Raw genomic sequence first — 23,757 nt, forward strand, 5'->3', positions numbered from 1 at the left:
GACTTCTGGGTGACATACCTATGCAGGCAGTTAGCAATTGATTACATATAGTAATATTCACTCTCTCACAATATTCACTTGTACAATAGTACCCACTGACACTCTCCCACCTGAATCTCGATCTGCCTTTGTCTTATTCACGTTAGTGCTATCTTATTTTTTAAATATGCAACTTCAGCAAGTAACACTGAGACTCCTCATGGAAAACAAACCAAAATGAAACTAAAACACCCAAAGAAATAATTTCATACTTATGTTCCCTCTACAGCTTATATATTCGCTCTCTCATTGTGGTTTCTGTGTCATACATGAGCCTGAAAATGTGAGAGTTTCACCTTTGAAAAACAATTAAGACATAGCTCCCTTAAAACACAATACCAATAACTTGATTTTTATTACATCAACCAACAGAAGCAGTGAACTGGCCCACAAACAAAAACAGCCACAATGTTAATACAGTTCAATAGTTTCTTCAAGCTGAAACTATGTTCTATTTCCTGAACTATTGTTATTTATTGTTGTTAGAAAAAAAAAAGGACAGAGAAAACAGGTATAAAACTGGAAGCTTATTTCAGAAATACTTTCATAGGACTTCCTAAATATTTAGGTTATATTATTAATATAGTCTATAAAAATGTATTCTATTCTACAGGCACATTGCCAAATAATTTTTTTAAAACTTTATTCTCTAAAAACTGGAATTAACTATTAAATATAATAGTTACTATAGTGGTTAAATATGTTTCATAGGTGGTACAATAAATTAAAAAAAAAAACAACACACAGGCATCCACATATACATACCCTCCATAAGTTAAGCTAATTAAGTCTGAAAAGACTCATTGAAATGGAACTTCTGATATGGCCAAAGTCTGCCTTTTATGGAAAGAGGAGAGTTCAGCACATATTCTTACAAAGGTGTTTACAAGACATACATAAATTATGTAAAGCTATTAGAAAATTGCTTCCTAAACATTAAGCTTTCTTTGCTTCAAATTCAGCCAAGAAAACTGCTATTGCAGCTCATACTGAAAATGTTAATAACTGGGCTAAGTATAAAAAATTAAACTGGAATGAGGAATGTTTAAAACATGGGTGCCTTTGCCAGAACCAAGAGCATGCTCTGTAGGAAAACAAAGCAAAAATACAATTGCAGACAGCTTAAAGAAAATAATAAAGGTGTGAAATCACTGTTTCAGCTAACAGGTTCTCAGCATTTCCATGCATATGTTTGCATATTGTTAGTTTCATATTTTAATCTCTCATTTACACAACACATGAACATCATTTGTATTATGTAAACTTCAGCAAATATTAGTCATTTGTGGATCATAGAGCAAATGTTTTAAATGAGGTGATTTAAACCATTTCTCATTATTAATGAACACTGATCAGGTGTCTGCGTATCCAAAATTGCATGAATATGCATGGTAAAACCCAAGGAATTGTTTACAAAAAACTTGCCTTTTGACACTCAGTGTACTGTGGCTGAGGTCTGAGGCATGTGCAATGGTGGGCAATACCTACCAGGCTGGGCACTAGGTCTGGACCTGCCAAGAGGCAACACCATTTTATTCGACTGATGTGTTCAACAAGTATGATTCCTGGTCCTGTTTTATTGCCTTCTCAGCTAGAATGGTTGCTGGAGGAGATTACAATCTTCTTCATGTAATCTGATTTCTATTTAAAGATGATATAGCCAAAAAGGATTTGCATAATTATTTCCATAAGTACATGTAATATCAAAGGGAATCCAGAGTCCAATTTGCTAGGCACTGAAATCCAGTTCGCGCGACTCCCTTTCTTTTGTCAAGTGAATTAATAGACTGAGGGAGTCCTCTAGCTGTGTGTCACTGGTGCAGGCACAGCTAGTTACTGCTCATCACTTGCTCTAGACTGGCACTTGCTGCTGCCTGGGCTGGGGCTGGGAATCTTCCTGGGCAGTGCAGGACTGATAATGGAATAAAATACACTGCATGTTTCATAACTACAGTGCTCTTGTTAACCTAGAAACAGAAGACATTTCATTTAATTTTGGACTGGATAAAATAATTCAGCACTGCATAATCCAAATAGTGTGACAGATGTTATAAAAGGTTATTACATTAAAAACTAAATAAGCTAGATTTTATGTACGTGCTGTCTTTGTCACTGTGTAACCTACAGTATAAACAAGCATGATGAAAGTGCTGATTGATAGGAAATGCATTATACAGTAACAGCAAAAGATGAGAGAATTCAGTTGATAATCAGATGTATTGGTATATGACTGAGAGTCAGTATTGTTTCCCTCCTGGATATTTAACACGCAGCATGTATTTTAACTTAAGGGAAGAGCTTAATGTACAGGAGGTACAGTCTGAGAACTGATAGCATGAGATGTTATTGCTAATGCCATTTTTTAATCCATTAAACACCTACACTCTGAGCAGTTGCATGGAAAAATCAGCTACCAGCTCTATCAGTGCTGCACAACCCTAGTCTGGTAGGACTACTTAATCCTGTGGTGAGAAGATAATTTAATCTTCAGATTCATTCTTTCCTCAGATTTAAATGAGCAAAGACTGCTCCATTGCGACAGTCTGTGGATGTTATGATATAGATTACTGTTTAATAGCCAAAAATGAGATTAAGGAAGTTAAGGTCACAGGTTTCTCACAACAGCCACAATAATAAATAGATGAGTAATATTTAATTTCCCACAATACCTGTCATATAAAACTGGGAAAAAACCCCAAACAACAACATACTGGAAAAAGTGTAAAATATTAACAGCCTGATTATCTGTGTGCATGTGTGCCTGGTTTTGTGTTCCCGAAGCCACTCAAAAGAAATTCAAAACATTGTTACGTAAGTTAAAGAATTTGGCCTTTTATTCCTTCTCACTCAACACGATCAATATATCCCAAAGGACAAAGAAAGGAATTAAAATAAATGCAGCACTATTTATCCATTAATAAGTCTGGCAAAAATATTTAAGCCAAAAGAAGTTGAATTCCTAAACAAAGCAAGTTAAAACCTTGCTTCCCCTGATAAAAACAATCTAAGAAATCCAGGCAGGCTGATTGAGACACATTTTTTGACACTTTATACTAAATTGTGCCTTTTTTTATTTTCTTTTTTTTCTTTAAAAAAATCATATAAAACATTTTTTGTGTGAAAAATCACACCCGAAAATTCTGTCCAAATGGAGACTGGAACAATGCCTTGTAACAGTGTTAATTGTCACCATGGAAACCAGAAGAATAAGCCATTTTGAAACTGGTATAGAAGGCACACATTGAGCAACTCAAGCATTTTTCAGCCTCCCTCAGTGTTAAGGAACAAGATGCCTAGTCACTGAGAGGTCAGAGAAAGAAATCATCATGAAAGGTTCGTAGATGTGCACTGTCTGGTAAACAATAAAAAAAAATCTGTACACAGTTAACAACTCTGTAAGACTGCGCACTGCATCTTTCAGAAAGAGAAACTCCACAAAAAGATGATCAGGAGATCAGCAGATTCCACCCTTGAGCAAAACTTTAGGGCAATATTATGCGAACCTTGCCCCTAAAGCTCCCTGGGAATTCTGTTGTTGTAATAAAACTTCAGAAGAGAAAAGAAAAAAAAAAAAGCCTGCATGATGGAATTCAAAATAATGCTCTAAAAGCACACAGAGAGATTAAGACATCCATTGTAAGACTTTTGTATGGTGCTTCTGTTGGTTATAGTGAAAAGAGACCAGACATACTGAACACACAGTGGAGCTATGGCTACGAAGTACAGAAGAATTAAGCCAATGAACTTTCTCCATTACTGGAATAAGGGTGTGCTATTTGTAGATGTTCTGCATTCCATCATTCACATGCTAACAAAGTATCTTCAGTCAGATGGCACTGTAGGATTTATAACTGAGATTGGAACTGAGTGACCTGCTACCTGAGTTTTACCTGTATTCAATCTTTAAACTTTAAAAATTTGCCTTTTGGGGTGTTTTGACTGCGGCAGACACCAATAAATAATGACACACACCCTCGGTGTCTGCATGTGCATGCACAGCCAGCAGTGGCACACATTTGCAAAATATACTGCATGCAGAAAATTGAGTAAAAAATATTCTGCAAGCAAATTCACCAAATCTGTAACATAAATATATGCATATATATATATATATATATATATATATATATATGCATATATAGCAATATTTGTCCATCATCTCTTCACACACATTCTCACTTTGCTTTCTGGATTATGTTTGCACTCTTCATGCTAGGCTTCATGGTGGCCCCTTAGGAAGCCCATGCCTAATGCCATTCATTGGTGAACAAAGAGTCTTTTTATTCCAAAGTCCAGGGTCCAAAGCTCAGCTGTATACAAGCAAAGTGAAGGAATCTGCTAGAGGCCAGCCTACCCTTCACAATAGCTCTTAATGCTTCTACCTTTTTGGTACTGTCAATGTGAAACATTTTAGAAACTGTCCAGAAGCTTGGTTATATTTCTTATGTTGTCAATAGCACTAGAACCTCTGGACAACATTCAAGATCTGGGCAGTGCGATCTGTCTAGATGAATAGTAGTTTCTGTTTCTTGCAAACTTCATGTATTTCTCTATTAGCAATTTATGGCAAATAATTGCACAGAGAAATTATAAAGACTCCTACAATTGTCCTTGTAAATTAATAATAGGCTTTCTTGATTGGGATAAATTTGCTGCTGAGCCTTTGGAAAAATTAAAAAGTGCAATGTCATTTAAAATTGCCAGAACTCACAGAGCAAATTACATCTGAGGTTAAGAATCAGTTTTTCCTCTTCTAGTTTATTCCATTTGCATGATCTGGAAATCATATTACATTGGCTATGTATTGTTAATTGGACATAGATTGCATTATCTTTGATATAAATCAAACTACAAATATTAAAATGAATTGCAAATTCTGTAATAGAAGATCATAAAACAATCTTTTTTAAGTATCTCCCATTAATAATTTAATTCCAATTATATCACTCGGAAAACTCAAGAAGGAGAGTGCTAACTTATTTCCATTTGCCTTTTTCCCCTACAAATAAGCACAACAGCACAATATGTATTTGTGTGAGACTGCACGTGCATATGGGTGCACGCCTATAAAACAAAACAAATCTTAGCACTTTTGTCTTAAAACCCCTACAGATACCTTGCTTTTTTTTGTTTCAGAAAGTAGCAAATGCAGATTTCACTTCTGCTATGCATTCCCTTCTGTGGCAGCTTGAGAAATAAACACATTGAAAGAAATATTAAGCAACTTCCTGAACCAAATTTTGCCTACATTAAAAAATTATGCAGTTGGTATCCATTGTTCTGCATTTTTTTAAGCAAAGTGATCCCAACACTTTAAATTTTACTATATATGTAATATCTTTTTGAAGACTTTGTGTGCCCTTTAATGAATTTATATTAAATATTTAATACTGTTTAGGGCATATCCACTACTACCAAAAACAGTTATATTCCCAGCAGTCCCACTGTTTCAGGCAGAGGGCTTGATTGATCCTCCTAGCCTGAATTGAGTAGAATGAAAAGAAGCAGTTGGAAAATAGCTGCAATCATTTAATGCAGATGACCTCTGACAGGCTCACAGCTCTTCTATCTGAACAGAAATTTGCATGGGGTCTCTGTGCAGAGGAACAATGTAACCTAAATGGTAGACAATCTTTATTCTAATGAAGTGGGTGTCAAGGTCAATGTAAAACTGCAATGATAAATGGTGCACCACTAGGCAAGAGAAGTTGCATAGGCATTGTAGTGCTTTCACATTAATTGAAGGCTGAAATGCACTGAGTGAAAGCACAAGACTCTCTTTTCACCATAATGTGTTAATGCACAAATGTTTAAATGTTTTATTCAAGCCCCTAGCCTGTTGGCACAAATCTTATTGCAAACAAAAATACAATAGTTGGCCAATAACCAGAAAAATAGAACTTTTTATTAGCTTGCCTTATTTCTTGAATCCCTAACAACTTCCACAATTTACTCAGAGTACCAAAAGAATAACAAGTCTCCAGACACCTAATGTAATTCCCATGATCCTTTTTCTATTTAGGATATCTGTCTTTAATTAGTTCCAAACAAGCAAGCCTTTAGACAACTCTTCATTAGATACCATTCCCAATGAACTAACTGCAAGAAGAAAAGTCATGCTTCAATATTATTATTTCCTAGATTCCAAGATTTCTTTTAGTATATAGTTAACATCTCCAGGTGCCTTTTGTTCTCAGAAAGAATTAGACCAGTAAAACTGGGTTTTGTAATGCAAAGAGTTGTGTGCCTAGAGTGGGGACTAAACTACAATCTGTTATTGTGGCTTTGTCAAAACTGCAATACAACTATAATTATAGTACTTCATCAGTCGATCAAGCAATTTGTGGAAGGCAGTACATTTTGTCTTATAAAAATGAGGAGGACAGTAAGCTGCTTTTTAAAATCCTGAGCTGCTTAAGCTTGTTAAGGGTATATTGTTTGCTAATACACTCATTAGCAGCCAGGCATTTTAACTTCATCAATTAAACAGGAAATGGTGTTGCACCATTAGTTCCACAAAATGCTAAAAAACAGATAGTACTCTACAGCTAAGAATTTTAGAAAATGTATTTTAACCTGCAAAATGCATTCTACATTTCAAACCATCTTTTATGCAGCGACGTATACATGGGAAGTGTGTGGGTCTGTCTGTCTGTGCATGAATGTAGGTGGTGAAAGCCCTGCAGATAGTTGTGGAGCTAATTATATATACACACACACATACACCCACTTAAAATTTCCCAAGTTCCCTAAGGATTGCTGCTGAGGCACAACGTCATTTCTTGACACCGATGAACATTTACTCATCTGAGTAATCCCAAGGATGACAGTAGTTTATTCCTGCGAACAAGTAACAGCTCTCCTGGATAACTAACAGGTTCGCAGTATGGATGACAATTTTTGAGTATTTTTTAGCCTTTATAGTTTTAGGCTCTTCTGTGCAAATAGGCATTAACAGTGTGATTAGAGATATTAGACAAGGAGCTATAGTATGTTATTAAGGAGGATCTGCAGTGCTTTCAGTTTCTGGGGATCTGTGAGTGGCACATACTATACAACGCCATTTCTATTTTACAACTCGCCTGAGCAAGGGAATTTTCCATATGGAAATCAGTCTTCAGGATATTGCAATTCAGAGAATAAACTCTACTGGGGGGGAGGGGGTGTTAGGGGTGGGGGAGGGGAGGGGAGAATTGTAGTGTAAAGGAAAAAAAAACCAACCCCCAAAAAAACCCACGTTAGTGATGAAACTGTTTAAAAAACTGTACAGCTTCATCTGTGTGTGATTTGTCAGGTCTGAAGCTTTGACGTGCCCAAGGGGCAGACCCCAGCGGGGCGCAGGCTGCAGAGCTAAATAGCTGTGAAAGAAGTCTTAATGTAGGATGGAATTCAAACTAACCTTGACATGACCTCGGGAAAAATATGCAAAAAGTAAAATGAATGCACTCTGCAAGATACATCCTAATTTTGTGGCCGAGCTGGTTAGTTTCACAAACATAACTGGGACTTTAAAAGCAAAATAAAATGCGAGGAAAAAGGGGAAACTTCGGAATTCAGAGTAAAAACTGAAGCAGGCATGGGGTGTTGCTGTGGAGGCTTATGAATCATTTGGAAACAATCCAAATAAAAACCAACACCGAACAATATTGTTGTCAGCCTGTCTATTCAGGAAAATTGTTTTTTTAGGTTGAATATAAATGACACAAAGCCAAGATTACATCATTGCATTACAAAGTCTGTTGTGGCTTTTAGCCGAACAAGCCCCATGGATCTACTGGCTGATGGCAGTAATTCAGCAAGAACTTTTAAAGACTTGGTTGTTTTGGGTTTTTTTTCCTTTTTTTAAGCTTCGTTACTCTAAATAGAGTGGAATTTTGTTCAAATATTGATTACTTAAATTTTTTAAAACCCCATGCCTTAGTTTGTTCCGTGAGTTTACTACTTTATACAAACAATGAAGATTTGAGTGGGTATATTAAGCCTTGATTTGGCTTTATTGTGTACTTGGTCTGTCTTGCACAGTGTTCAGTTAAGCAGGAAGACATCCACCTTAATATAGCAGCCAAGAACTGGTTTATTCACTAGATATATGGAAATTGTAATTGAGAGTCAACTTGCGTTGAAATTCAATCCCATTACCTTCAGAATGTAATTTTGTAGCAATACCAGTTATTTACTATACTATTAACCAGTTTTTAAATACAATTAAATTGCTGAGAATACATAGCCAAAATATAGTTGTTTGAATTCATATGGTGAGGGTAACCCAGGATCAGGTGCATAAGAGCCCATTAGATCCCACTAGAGATGGCCACACACCTACAAAAAAAGGCAAACCCTGGCAGATGATGTTAGAACATGGTACCACTGCACAGGCTATAGTACAGTTCAGGTAAGGCCATAGAGTTGGTACACTTCATGTTTAACAGCCTATCAATCTTGTAAACCATGGGTTTTACTGGGATCTTTGGCTGATTTACGAAGGAATTTCTGAGATTGGTCTTGCATTGCTTGTGACAATGCTGCTGGTTATGAGTTTGTTTTCACACCTTGCACAATAGGTGCGACTTCTGGTACAGACGAATACAGATGCAACCAACAGACATGCTTAACGTATTTGACATTGATTTAGTTAAATTTACATTTATGTAGTTGCCTGGAAAATTGATATTAAATAAATAAAAAATGGTGCTCTTCAGGAATTAGTAGCTGCTATACTGTTGGGTTAACGCTCAGGTATTTTTTATTTTTTTGAGGGAAAAAGGCTCCCACAGAGTAAGGGAGATTCCAAAATACTGGTGTATTACTACAGTTAGTCCATTATTGATCAGAAAATGTATTTGAAGGCAGAAAAAATGTTCTGCCTGGAAACAAAACGTTGTAGTTGCAGCTCCATCCTCGGCTGGAAATTCTTGAAATCTCATATGGATACATTTTTACATTTACATTTTTACAAAATAAAATACAGCATTGTAAGATTATGGAGATTTTTTGAAGATATTCAAAGAAAATCATTTATAACCTGTTATCCTCTTTTCTGCTAAGCTGTGCCTGCTTTTGCAGTATGCATGAAACATAAAATTGGAACTCCTCTACACAAAGATTTAATTCCAAATGCACCTACTATTGTCAGGCTGTGTGTTACAGGCATCATTCTGTTTTGAAATGGATGCTCCTGTGCATTTATCTTTCACAGACTGGCTCTTCTGAAGTCCTTATTCCATTGTTACCCAGCTAGAATGCTAATGGTGATCCACAACAGCCTTCCATGAGACAAGCTTTACTAAAAATCTACAAATAAATTATTCACTCTTCTAGCAACACTACGGGGATATGTTTGAGGTAGAGTAGCTCTGGATCCTCATCTTCTTACCTGTTTACTATACTTTTTCATGGGAGAAGAGGTTCCCTGCTGCAAAAAGATCCAAATGGAAATTGAAGCTCCTCAGATCAACAGAGAACTGAGCAGTACTCAGTCTCCGCCAAAGAACAGGTAATTCCACGGAGATCAGTACACCCATCACGTAAGGCACAGTGACTTCAGTAATGCAAATAACTAGACATTGTCCACTGTGAGAAAAGAAAGTCATCCTTGGCCTGTGACAACAGCCCTACGGTCTTTGCAGGCTGGTGAGCAACCTCAAGTCAAGGTCGGAAAAACACTGCATCCAGCTTGCTCAGCCTCTAACCTCAAAACCTGTGGACCTCAATTCTCACTACGTGCAGTATCTAGAGCAACAACATGATTTTTAAAGTAACTGAACTTTTTCCTACACAACAGGACTTACACCTGTTTGATGGCCCATCCTGGTGCTGATTATAAAGGGTGTTGACAGCAGATTTCTCAATTTGCCCTACAGTTATAATGAAAAATACAATTTTTATTTTAAATGTACATCCTGTATGGTATTAAATAAAGTGAAAGCTATAGTTTTTACAATGTGCTATTTGATTTCTTCCTTATAATGTCCCTTGTGTTATGTCAAAGTTGGCACATGCAGCAGGTCCACAAGGAATGCTAAAAGATCTCCACTATCTGAAACACTGGCACACACTGCAACTCCTGTTACAGCAATACCATTACAATGGTATCAAAACTATTGCTAAAACTTGTTAAAAAGTAAGTCTTTTAGTTAACTGCTTATGATCATCTGCTGAGAGCCCTACTCTGAACCATACCGTTGAAGAGACATGGCAAATAACAGCAATTCACTTTTCCAGTACACATTAATGTTTTCAAAACAAAAGGAGAAAGTTGGCTGCCCCATGACATTATCAGGGTTTAGAGCAGACTAATTGCATTTTATAGGAATTTTATAAGTTGTTAAGAACTCAGTATTTCATTTTTAATATTATTCTAGGAAAAAACAGTACTTTTGTACGAAAGAAAAAACACTCTCAATTTGGAATGTTATTTTTATGATCAAATACAAACTGCTCTCAAGAGCAAACATATAACAGAACTGCTGACACAGCCTAAAGTATGTCTGTGAGAATGCTGCAGAAAAAGCTATTTCAGAAAACATTTTTAGCAATAGGAGAAGTCCAACTTTGTTTAAACCTGAACTTACTTTTTTTACAATATCAAGTAATGTTAACAGCATGCTGAAAATGTTAAGGCTAAGTGTACAGTGTCAAAATAGATTGAATCTCTCTGAAAACTGGAAATTCAAGCTTTTTAAACATAATCCAGATGTTTGGCTTTTAATCACATTTCAAGAAAGAGGAAACTTATGCAATACAAAATTCATACATGCATATTTCATTAGTGCCTTTCCTATCACTGAATTAAAAATTTCTAACATATGTTTTCCTTGAACAGATAATGTTTTAAATTAGAAGAGCTGGCAAGAAGTTGTACACCTCACAAATGTCATTGGAGTATTTTAAATTAGAAGAAAATATTTCATTTTTTATGCTATTAACAGCTTTGATAGCAAATGCTACAGCACTGATCATTCTTGGCCTTATCAATAGGAAGTTAAATAGTCCCCAAAACAAACTAAGCATATAAAGATGACTGAACAGCAAGAATGAAGAACTAGACTTCTTCAGAATATCTGAGACTGATAACACTCTGACAGACCTGTGAGTATTTAATACAGATGCCGTCTGTCTTCCTCACTGGTGATCAAAACAGGACAATGCTATGTTTCTTCAGCAAGAGCCAGATAATCTTGAAAGAACTTTTTCCAAGATGTATTTCAATTCTAGAACACTAACAACACCACTGTATTTGCTGAATAATATTTAAAACACTACATCAACGTGGCCATTGTTTCTAAAAGCTAATATACATGATAAATTATACTTTATTTTAACCTCCAGAGTCTAGAAAATTAGACTGAGTTCCTTTGTCAAAATGGAGTTTCTGAATGAAATAATATTTTAATATCTTAAATAATTTAACACAGACAAAACAGAAGCAATAAAAATGAGAGGAACTATCACACACATAATGGGAAAAGGGAAAAAGACAAAAAAAATTCTTTTTCTGGCTACCTGCATGTGGCATTTGGCTTACTCTTGAAGACCCCTGTATCTTCCAAGGAGCATGTGAAAGGTGCTCATGAACCATCAGAAACAGAAATATGCCCCTGTTACACTGTGATGTGATGGAATGAGATGTGACTATGACCTTCAAGCCTGTGTAGAAATGTTGGAAACTAAACAATCCAAAACATGCTGAAAGCCAGTCTCTCTGTATGTCCAACAGCTGCTGTGCCTGGGAGAGCCACTTTGCCTCTTTCAAATGGCCACCAGCAAGAGTACACCTAATGACACTTTTTACAGGCTCAAGATTGCTGTGCTCCAGTGAATTGCAGATTTGCAACAGTCATGTGAGGTAGAGAAATATTATTTTCAATTTAAAATGGGAAATTGAGGAATAGATGGATGCTGTGTACAGTCTCAGGGAAGATCTCTGATGCGGGAACACAAGTCTTTCGATAGTCACTCCACTGTTCTGTCCAAGAGAATATGTTCTCTGAGCTCAGAACTACTTAACACTCTTTGTTTCTCACTAGATTGAAAAAAAAAATTAGTTATAGCACTTACAGTGCATTTTAGTCACTGCAGAGAATACCTCAGCTCTACACACAAGGAATCTCATATTCTCAAATAAATTTAGAAACTAACACTAATAGTTACCCTCAAAGGAACATGAGAATACAGTGACAGTGAACTCATTTTGTTGTCTTGAGTAACTATCAAGACAAAAACAAAAGAAACTTTCCCTCTGTTTCTTTCAATTTCCCTCATTTCAGGTGTCTGTTTGCAAGGATTTATGCTGCTGCTGTGTGTGAACTCTGCTATTTGCTGGCATGATGAAAGCTGAAAGCTTCTTCTCATCTCTAATGGCATTCTGCCAAAATATTCTCTGACAAAACTTGGGTTGATTCACAGATCTGAAATTCAAGAAATTGTCATATTCTAACCTACCAACTTGTATAAAATGCACCCTAATCTTATCTTCTCTGCTTATATTAAGCTCTCAAATCTCTGGCTTGGAGAAAATTTTCTGTTATTGCATCTGTCCCTGACTTAAAAATACAAATAATGGTAAATTCACAATTTCTTGGTAAAGTGATCAATAACTAGCTTCTTCCACTGTTAGAAAATGTATGGCTCATTTCTAGTTTGAATTTGTTTACTTTTAACTTCCAGCTGTTTTATCTTATACCTTTGCCAATAGCTTAAATGTCTGTGAAAGCATGAAGTTACTGCAAGAATCAAACATGAAAACAGATGACTTGCACTGATCTTGAGTTATCTTTGTTTGGTGTTTCTGGGATTACAATTTATAGAACCAAAACATAGAGAAGTAGAACTATTTTCGCAGAGGCTATTAAACTCAAATACACACATTTTGGTGATTCTTAAGGTGCTTGGTTCTTCCTAGGGCTGTCAGCAATCAAATTTTTGATAACTTGGCCCTGATAGAAATGAAAACCAATGGGTTTAGATTTAATTTGTGCTTAGGGACAGCATTGCCTGTACTCACGTTTTGGCTTTTACTTGTTGGACTTTCCCAGTTCACTTAAAGATTGTTTGCTGCTGCTATTCATGCTCAAAAGGAGGACAGGAAGCAGGAGAAAAAGAACATAGCAGCAGATGAAGTTAAGGATATCAATGAGAGTTCCACCCACAAGGTGAGTATTTTCTAGTGTGCACTATCAACTGCTCTAGATTCACTTTGGAAATCGTAAAGTTGAATGTGAAGTGATCTTGACAGACCAAGGAATCTGCCCCTTTGTGTTTAGCATTTTGTAATGAGCTTCTCTGAAATCAGCACGCCAGCATAACACCTGCATATTAATAGAATCTGTCTTAAGGCAATTAAAAGAGAAAAGAATAGTTCTGTAAAGATATGGCCCACAAATTCATGATGACTTATGTTTTCTCACTGAAATGTTAATCTCTGTGCTCTAAACAAACTGATAAACTGGTGACTAGAGTATCGATATTCAAATCTATGTAATACTTGTAATGTTAGTGGATTTGGAGACTCGTAAGTTATTGCTATTTTAATGTCTGAATTCTACTTAAGATGAAACAGGACATATCTTGAAAATGGGAAAAGATATGCATGTATCTGAGAGGGAAAAGAATTTTTTTCAAAGGACTGCAGCAGCAGGAAATACCGGGAAACAAAACCAGTAGTGAAGTAATATAATATGAAGCAAATTCAGGATATTTTGAATGTCCTTCAGCTATTGCGAACACTAGGAAAGACACGAACTTTTGTCTTTCTGGCATTCTCTCAGGAGATTCTGGTCCTGCTTTGTGGAAAGCCTATTCTGGTAACCATGCATGCCACGAAAGCTGCCTGCCTGTTCAAATACAAATTGAAAAGATCTGTAGCCATTAAAACAAGATATATGCTTACAGTAATGTGTACTGTTGTCTTCAACTTTAACTGCTCTCTGTTTAATAGATGTTTGTATGGGAATATGTGTAGGGAATTTAGTAATTCCAAACAAAGATGGAAAAATGTAAGAAAACAAATGAGAAAAGGATGATGGATAAAGAGCAAGATTCCATTGCCTATTCTTGCTTTTCAAAAATTTTAAGGAATATGTTCTATTGAGAATATCAGCAAAACATGTGACTGATTTTTATGGAGACAGAACCTTTGCTAAACCTATCTGCACTTCAGTGACATAAATAAAGTGGTCTCACTTCTTAGTTTAAGTGGCTGTACTTCCTATCCTCACAACCATTTTATAATCAATAACAATTCTAAAAATAAAAAAGTATACCTTGGTGAATACTCCACATTATTAACACACTAGGTTACCTTTTTTCACATCTATGTCCAAGTCAACCATTTTAGGCCATTTCATTTGCTATTTTGCTAGAGGTAAAATATGTTGTTATAGAACTGAAGTCTAAAGAAATTAAAGTAATGAATACATATTTTAGAACAGGCCATAGAGTTTTGCATGTTAAATTACTACACAAGCACTACATTAATTCTATTAAAGTTAATTTTTACAGTTCATTGGTGATTGGCATTTGGTATTGATGTTTGAAGAATTGCCATTGCATTGATTTTATTATTTGGTTCTTTAATAAACTGTGGAAGAAATGGCAGAAGCAGGAGTTAACTGTCCTTTGGTAAAGCTGTTAAGCTCTTAAGAAAAAAGGTTCAAATATTGAAACCTTGCAAAAGTCTGTAGGGACATTATATAAGTTTTTCATTTTCCAACATTTCATAGGCCTGAAAAAGTCCCACTGTATGAATACACTTACACTGGATTGGTACAACAAGAAAGACCACATTGAGACTACAAATGCCACACTTGCTCTCATGGACTAACACCACGGAACATCAGAAATCCAAATCAACATTATTGTAGACTTCTCAGGACATGAGTGAGTGCACACGCTGACAACGCAGTATAGTAGGCCACCTGCTGGCCAAATCAGCCAATTATCAGGTTTAATCTAATCATTAAAGGACCATACAAAGAAGAGATAAACATGAAAGACGTGCATAAACCCCATCAGCTAAAGCCTATTGGAACTACTCTAAGTATATATAAAAGCAAGTCTTTCTTTGTCTTATTTTAGGTTTTCCAAGAGTGGTCACCGCCTGAGTCTGGATACCAATTGATGAAGTAATATTCTGTTGTGTTAAAACACACAGTAGCTAAGCCCCTAGGATTTTACACACCACTTTAAAAAGGTTTCAGAACACGTCAGTCTGTCACAATGTACCACTCAGCTCCTTAGGAATGACTAGAAAAGACTCTGGATATGAAAATCCAAAACGGTTTTCCAGTAGCTTCGCTGGGAAGCTTGAACACAGGCTAAACAAAAATATGTTGGCTGGCATCACTCCTTAGAAGGATGTAGGAACAAAGACTATGGTACTCACAGATCTGGATCCAAATACAGCCATACAAAGCAAGGACAACAGTCAAGCTACTGACTATGTTGTACGTTCAGACTCACAAAAGAAGGGAACGTGAAATATACGGACTGACAAGTTGCAGAAATGCCTGAACAGATGAGTCGTTGAAATTTCAGAAAGATGCTCAACTGTTGGACGACCTGACAGCTAGGGATCAGAACATGGAAAAGTGCCTGGTTTTGAGATTTACTCAATCAGAATCTGGTGGTGTTCAAATCTGCAGCACTAGGATAGCAAATTCTGGCCATGGCAGATTAAGTCAGCAAGCTAAAAGATACAGCTAGAAAAAGAATTCGAAGATGCAGCAGCCTCTGAAGAACCTGGAAAACGGACCATAGGCTCCTGATGGGAAGAATTTAGAAAGCATAAGAGTAAGAGTGCTAAGCACAATGCATGTGACTGGAAATGGTGTGTGTTCTGTGCTTTTTTTAGCCTTATAAAACCATAAATATAAATAGAAAAGCCTTTTCTCATAAGACCCCTAGATAAAATCCACAAAAATATCATATGCATGATCCAAACAGTCTATGTTGATTTTAATGAAACCAAAAACCTGAACCATGAGATCTTTCATCAGTCTGGGTCTTCCTGTTTGGACAGTGGAGAGTTGTTCATGATACACATAGGCACCAATAAGCATAACAGCTTTTAAATGGTGTGCAAGTTATTATAATAGTATATTTCTAGCGACTGGCTTGAAGGGAAGGAAACAGGGGAAAATGGTAGAAGATTAATTTTCTGGCATGAATTCACTTGGGTAAAATACAGGAAATATTTTTCTTCACTATTTAAATATACAGGGGCAAATAAAAAAAAATTAGCTACCATTTGAGCATACCTCAGCCCCAAAGTCAGGATTTCCTACCATAGCAGTGAAAAGCATTGTCTGTGGAAATGGTTAGCTCACAGACAGAGAATACCCCGCTTTTCAGCCAAGATGAGAGAATACCCTGCTCTTCAGCCAAGATATAGCTTGTGGGACACATGGCTTTTAATAAAGATGTAAAAAACTCTTCACATATACTCCCAAAACAGGCAATACTTGCTGTTGCTTTTTGCAATTGGCCAGCAATATTCAATATCTCTTTTAATCTGGCTTCTAACAGGAAGAGTTGAATTTAATTATTGTGAGCCAAACAGAATTTTTTTACACAAAATGCACATTTTATTGCTCAACATTTAAAATTCAGTAACTTTGAAATATGCCAGGAATAGCAAAGCTCACTTATTTAGCATTTGTGCTGTTAGACAAAATACATATATATAGATATGTATGTATATATATAGATGTATGTATGCACAACTGAACTAAATTAAAACATGCTTCTTCAAATAGCTATATTCTTTTCTCTTGGCATCTATGCTAAATTCCTAATGATGTTAATCTGATTTTATGGATGACTCAGTATTGATCTTGTAGAGATAAATTCAGCACTTGAATTAAGAAAAAAAACCAGGTGGGATGTGGGTCATCCTGCAGCTGAAGGCAGCCAGTGGTGTCTCAAAGGTGAGCTTTTGCCCACCAGGTAACTCACGTAAATTAGTTCTCCTGGAAGACAAGTGCAACATGCATGGGATGGGAGCAAGTTGTGCTGTTGTTTCCAGGCAAGAGATAAATTCCTAGTTTCACTGATTTCAGAAAGCAGAGGTCTCTGAGGGTCTATGTTGGAAAGAACCTGCTTTCATTCCAACTTACCCTTACACTCATTCACTACTTCTGCTTTGGTGCCAGGAAAAATGATAGAGGAACTGCTACAGGAGCTCTGTATCATCAGGGGATTCTCCTAATGCCCAGGCCCTTCAAATAATTATACTATTTAATGACTGGTATCTTGCTGCTTTGCCCACCCCTCTTCTCCTCTCTCCCCCTTGTCTTTTTTATTTTCTCTTGATCATTAACTCTTTTTTCTAGTTACTCTGTACTGGCCATGGCAAAAATCCACAAGCTTTTGCCAAGTGTGCAAAAAAATTTGTAAAAGCATTGTTCATCTCTGTGAAAGATGGAACTGTCCTTCTGTCAACTGTTTTCCTGAGGTACTCATAGTTTTCCTGAGGTACTCATAGTTTCTCATTCCAGCAGCAAAGTCCTTCAAAAATCAACATGTGCCACCCACAGACGACTCACATTCTTTCATGTTTTCTGCATTTAGATTAATATTCCTGTCCAGGTTTCCATTTAAGGGTTAGTTATGGATTGCCTCCTTTTTGACATTTCTGTTTCCTATGTTTAGATTGCCATCAGCTACTCACCGCAGGGTGTCAGGTCCATGTTACACTGGAGTACCCCCAGAAACTCAGACTGATGAGCATAAAAGACTACAGATACCTGACAAAATACACAGCAGAACAATGGCTCTGTTGTTCCTTCAGATCACTATTCCAAAACATGTTTTTGACACCACAGTGAACACTGTTGCCCTGAAAAAGATTTGTAAAAAATGCCAAGTTTTTGGCATTTTGTTCAAGGATTTTGGAATCAGTTTACTCCAGGATTTTCTGATCATTATTAAATTTTTTATCCATTACTTTTTGTGGGGTCATGGTCTTTGCTTTGCTACATTACATTTCCCAGCAGTTTTACTAGACTAACAGAATTCCTTTTTGCTTCTCTCTAAGGTGATTTGGAGGATTTTCAATTTTACATATAAGTGCTCACCTTCTTCACATATGTTATATTCAGCTAGAATGCCAGGAAGCAATCACAGTGACTTGCTTGTTTCTTTCAGGTATTGCTTTGATTATTGTCTTTCAGTTGAAACCAGAGCTTGGGTGAGAAGAATTCTTGTAAAACAACTATAGCAAACTTTAAGAGATGGCATCTCTTGTTTCAGGGGTTGTTTGTTGATTGACTGCATTGATTCACTGGTTTCATCATGATTTCATTGCACATCTGCAGTGCTTGGTTGCATCTTTCCAGTCTAATTTTGCTCCTTATCAGTGTTGCACTGCAGCTGACTCCATAATCCAGCTGGTATCAAATTAGTCATTGATCTAATAGCATAGTTGCAAATATAGCAATTGAATGCCTGGCAGACTTCTGCATTGCTGGAACACTGAGAATCTTTAGATTTGCTTAAGCCACATTACAGATATCTACTTCTTCATTAAAACCTTAAATTTTCAATGGTTTCAGACACTATATTTTAATTTCAAAGGTAACTATGATATTCAATATGCCTGGCTGGCTCTTTTTCTCAAGAACATTTTTATTTCTACTTTTTGTGTTGCCTGTTACGCTATATATGTTGCACTGAAATGCCAACATTTTCAGCCAGTCTGCATCTGCCCTGCTTCATGGGTTATTTTGACTTACATCTATGTGTGTGTTCTGCTATTTCTGTTCTGGCACTTCCCCGGATAGTTCACCCACTGTTTGGAGGCATATATTAGATTGGTTTTACCCTAATGCCTTCCCGCTGCATGGGTGCTGTGTATTTCACAAGTTATCCTGGCAAAGAGATACAATTAAGACATGTTTCATGTCTACAGTTACACATGGTTGCCCTACTTCCTGGCACCTTACCATATCCTCTTTTTTTGTTTCTGGTTTTTTAGGTTAAGAAGACCTTTTATAGATTTAAATTAATTTTTCATTATTTGCATCCCTCTGACCAATTCTTTTTAGAGGCTAAAATTTTGTTTCTATTGCCTCAAAGCAAAGCATTTTTTGTTTGGAGTTCCAGTTTTCCTGGTGGCCAGAGTTACGTCTACCTGTCTTATGATTTTAGGTGTTTCCTACATGGGTAATCACTGATATTTCATTTCTGTCTAACGTGACTGCTGTCTCAGACCTCAGTTTTAATAAAACTTAATCAATGATATATTTTCATACCTCTTCGAATTTTAGTAGGAATCTTGTGAATTTTACTCTCTATTTAGCACGGAAAATAAGTACTCAAAGAGACTACAAGGCTCATACAGCACAATGGCCACAGCACAACCCATTACTGTTTAAAGAGGAAAGGAGAGAAAACTCCCTAGCTCAGCAGAGACAAAGGTGGAAAAGATTTTCATCATCTCATTTCTTCTCTTTCTTTTTATCTATTTATCTGTTTATTTATCTATTTTAAGTATTACATTATTCGGCCTGCGGTGTAAATATCTAATGTACTTTGGTAGATAGCTAATGAAAACAAGAGACTTAAAAACCACAACTAAAGCTGAAGCAACAAGGAACCAAAATATTTGCAGAAAAAGCTTTTCTGTCTCACTCTTCTCTTTTTTTTTTTTTTTTTTTTGGGTGGGATCTGGGGGAAAGAAAAGGCAAAAAACTTCCATACTTGCACTATGAGGCATTTGACTACTGACTTGTTGGAGAAAAATGAACCCTGACTACAAATTATATACTCTTGCTGAAAAACCAAAATAATAGCAACGAACTTTTTCAGACAACAAAGTGGAATTACATGATTGTCCACTTCTCACCTCTGATGGTGTTTATTTGCTCTTTCCACACGTGATAACAAGCTCTGAGATCTTAGGAATTATTGCTCTCCCACCTGAATAGTAGTACTTCTTGATGAATACCATCAAAAAATAAGCATGTAAGTCTCAAAACATTATTAAAAATAAGCATGCAAGTCTCAATATATGTTCATCTTTAGAAAGTTACCTCCTGAAAAATTCTGTATATATCATATCCTATTTCTGAGAAAAATCAATGGGTAAAGCAGAGATAATCCAGCTCCAGTGCAATGTCTTTCAAAATCTGAATGCATCACAAATGAGTTTCAAACTGGAATATTGCATAAACATTGCACAATGGTACCAAAAAACCTCTTTTTGTGATATCAGGATCAGTGAGTGGCAACCTGAGTGAGTCTGATCCTCATAACATCTTTATCCAATCAGTGGAGAAAGAGGTAAGAGAGTAAAGTGGTTCTCCTGAAAGCATTTCACAGTACCTAACAAGATTCTGCTCTGAATTACGCCTTAGAGAAACCTCGTCATGATAGAGGCTGGTCTACTTTGCTCCCATAGTAGTTTAAATTAGTCTTCACAGATGGCTCCTTGTCCCAGTGTAATACTGGGGAAACAACAACCTCTCCATAGCCTTCCCTGCAGCCTGTGGCACAACTGGCTCACGTCCTTCACATCTGTAATAGCACCTGTCATTCTGCAACAACAGGATGTGAAGGGAAAAACTGCTGTTTCCCCCCAAAAGCATCTCTTCATACAACCAACTTTAACATTTACGGTTTCATGATCACTGGGATTCTGTAGCAACCATGTTTTCTGCAACGCTAGTACAACAGCACCCACAAGAAGTTAAGAAGAACCACAAGTATTTCACTCTGGCCACAAGGGCTGGCTGCAGCCTGCCTTAAGACCCCTCTGGACCTGATAGAAACACAACTGCAAAAACTATGAATTAAATTATAGTAATTGAGTATTTTACATTGTTAGAAGGAGAACTTCGCACAAAATGCTGCAGCTATTTTTAGCGCAATGTATTAAAAGTGTATACACACAAAGTAAAGACATCATCCACCTTAAGTATGTAAAAAGGTTACAAATATATACACATAAATAATTTATATTGATATTTTACATATTTTCAATATATAAATACAGTCTATAATATATATTTATAAAAATAAAAATACAATACATATACAAATAAAAATTCAGGGGATTATAAACTGCTACACTTCACTGCAACTTATTTTTTATAATTTAGACATAAATTCATTGAATATATTGCCACTGAAAGTTTATGGAGATTTAGTGAATTTGGGTTTCATATAGAAAACCTGCCAGAAAGGTTTTCTGTGGTCATTTGTTTTTTGTATATTTTTATGAAAGAAATATTACAGTATTGATTATTTTTGAGGTATACTGATGAGGAGTAATTTGGAAAGAAAATAGTAGTTCCTGTATTATGTTTATGAAGCAAAACATCATGGATAAAGCACGTGATTTTTATGAGTTATAAAAAATAATATTTTCTTCTGGAATATGAGGTGGAAAAATAGGGAAAGGCATTAAAAATTGCCAACTAACATGAGGAACAGGGTAATAATACTATTGCCACCTATAATTTTTGCTAGTGATTTTTTCATCTACATTCCTTTAAAACAGATGGATACACCAAGGTGCTAAAAAAAAAAACCAGTACCATGTCCACACACAGCTTCAAAAATTATATTGTCATCATGTTATTAACAGTCCTCAATTTATCTTATTTCAATATATTATCTGGAGAGACCAGTGGAAGGCAGCTTTAAGGTCTCACTGCTTAGGACCTTATCTTACTATTTTCTAGCAGCAAGGACACAAACACAGAGCATGTGGAGTTGACTAAGATGCTTGACGTGATGACTGCAAATTGTCCACGTTTTGCAGCTGTAGTAAGGAATGGTGATGACAGCTATGTGGTACACATTTACTTTTGTTTGAAGTTGAATGCCTCTTTCATTCTAGACACACTGCTTTAATCTCCAAAAAGCTGTGCTGGCTTTTGCTACAAGCTCAGTAAATACTACATTGCTACAATGTGAAGTTCATCTTCAACATCATGCTGGGAAGAAGTAGGAGAAACCCACTTACTCTTGGGAAATGCATGAAGCCACTTCTTGCAGAAGTAGAGGGAGCCTGCTCCGTAGAAATTACAACACTATCTTTAAAAATGCATGTTTACATTTGAAATCTATTATGGAAGCAACCAAGAAAACGTAAAAATATTTCTCACGTTCTTTCTGTATTCAATTTCTAGATGTTTTAGTTCTGTAGATATGGCAGTGTTTTCCTGTTGCAATCATGTACAACATTAAAATGTAACATTTCTCTGTTTTAAGTATGATTTTTTTCAACAATATTTTTATTTTCTGCTTTGTACAATACAATTTTTTCCAGAATTAACAAGGAATTCAATCTTATTACACAGTTAAACATATGAACCACTGAAGAACGAGCTGGTTGTTATAGGACGGGTTACAAAGGAATTTCTACCCTGTTCTCCAGTACAACTGAAGTGAAAATACTTGCGTAGAAAAGTGTAACCAATTTCATCACGCCTTGTAATAAGGGAGTGGGAAACTTTGCTGTGTCAGGTCCTGAGCTCATTTAGTTCATATAATAGCAGTCAGACTTCTACTGCTATTTGGTATATCAGGCATTTTTCAGACCTCTCATACAAAACAGTTGATTTTATTGCCTAGTGGAGAATATCATAGAGGTTCTTAATCTGTTGGGGGAAAAAAGATCCAGCCTAGCACAGGAAAATTACTGATCTTTAGGAAGAACAGTAACTGAAGCCAGCTTTGTGCAAAGTCATTCTACAATACATGACAGTTAAAAACACTAGAGTGTTAAAAGCAAAGATTAACTTCCATTGAGGCATGTATCAATCCATGTATGTAGACACAAGTACAGCCATATTATATAAGTAATAGACATACTATTGTTAGTGAGTATCTCCATGGACATTATTTAGCAGAATAATCTTTCTTTCCTTTTTTTTTTTAAACATATACTTTATCACAAAACATAAGAGCTTTCACTTTGGGACATTTGCTAATAGCATTAAAGTAATATTTCATAAAGGTGGTGATTTTTGCAAGGTAGCCTAAAAGTTGATTAGCAAAGTATAATGACTATTCTGATTGCAATTAAAAAGCCCTTCCAAATGGGTCAACACACCTAAGTGCTATCTGCAGTCATTTAGATTTTAACATCATGGTTATTACTTATTATCAGGCTGCACAATGAGATATTGATTACTTTTAACCTTTAGATCTCAGAATTCAGGAAAAGTCAAGGTACTAGCACAGCCTGCCTTTCCTGTCTAGTAAACTTATGGCCTTTAGTGGAATTCTAATGATTCCTATTGGCAAGGCAAAACTGAAATTAGTTTATTCTTTTGGCTCATGCAGAAATGATGACATACCTAAAAATACTGCATGCATAGCAGATTTGTAGTTACTCCCTACAAGGGGCTCAATCCTGAAGTGTGCTGAGAGCTTCCTCTAAAGTGACGACCATCACTTCCTCCTGACTAAAACTGACGGTTTTAGCAGCTCTGTGCAGGCACTGATGGATTACCAGACAGACAGAAGGTATCCTGGACTGTGCAGAATATGCAGTTTAGGAGCAAAAATCTTCACGTTTTCTCGTTTATAACCAATCCCCTAAGCATATTGTCCAAATATATCACTCTGCAGGCTGTTAATCTTTTAATAAATTTTCTTTATATGGAAAATCTACTTGAAATAAAGACTGAACTACAGTGCAGCTTCAGTAGGTACGCAGAACTTGCTTCAAATGGAACAAAGTAATCCAATTAAACTAATCTGGTTTAC

The 23,757-nt window shown here is 36.1% G+C and overlaps 1 protein-coding gene across 4 annotated transcripts in view; it reads right to left on the minus strand.

The window, feature by feature from the left end:
• Positions 1-23,757, minus strand: part of AKAP6 (A-kinase anchoring protein 6) — a 263,132-nt gene that overhangs the window by 52,432 nt on the left and 186,943 nt on the right. The window lies entirely within an intron of this gene.

This window comes from Lichenostomus cassidix, chromosome 5 (assembly GCF_008360975.1).
Source record: "Lichenostomus cassidix isolate B80296 chromosome 5, HeHo_3.0, whole genome shotgun sequence".
NCBI lineage: Eukaryota > Metazoa > Chordata > Aves > Passeriformes > Meliphagidae > Lichenostomus > Lichenostomus cassidix.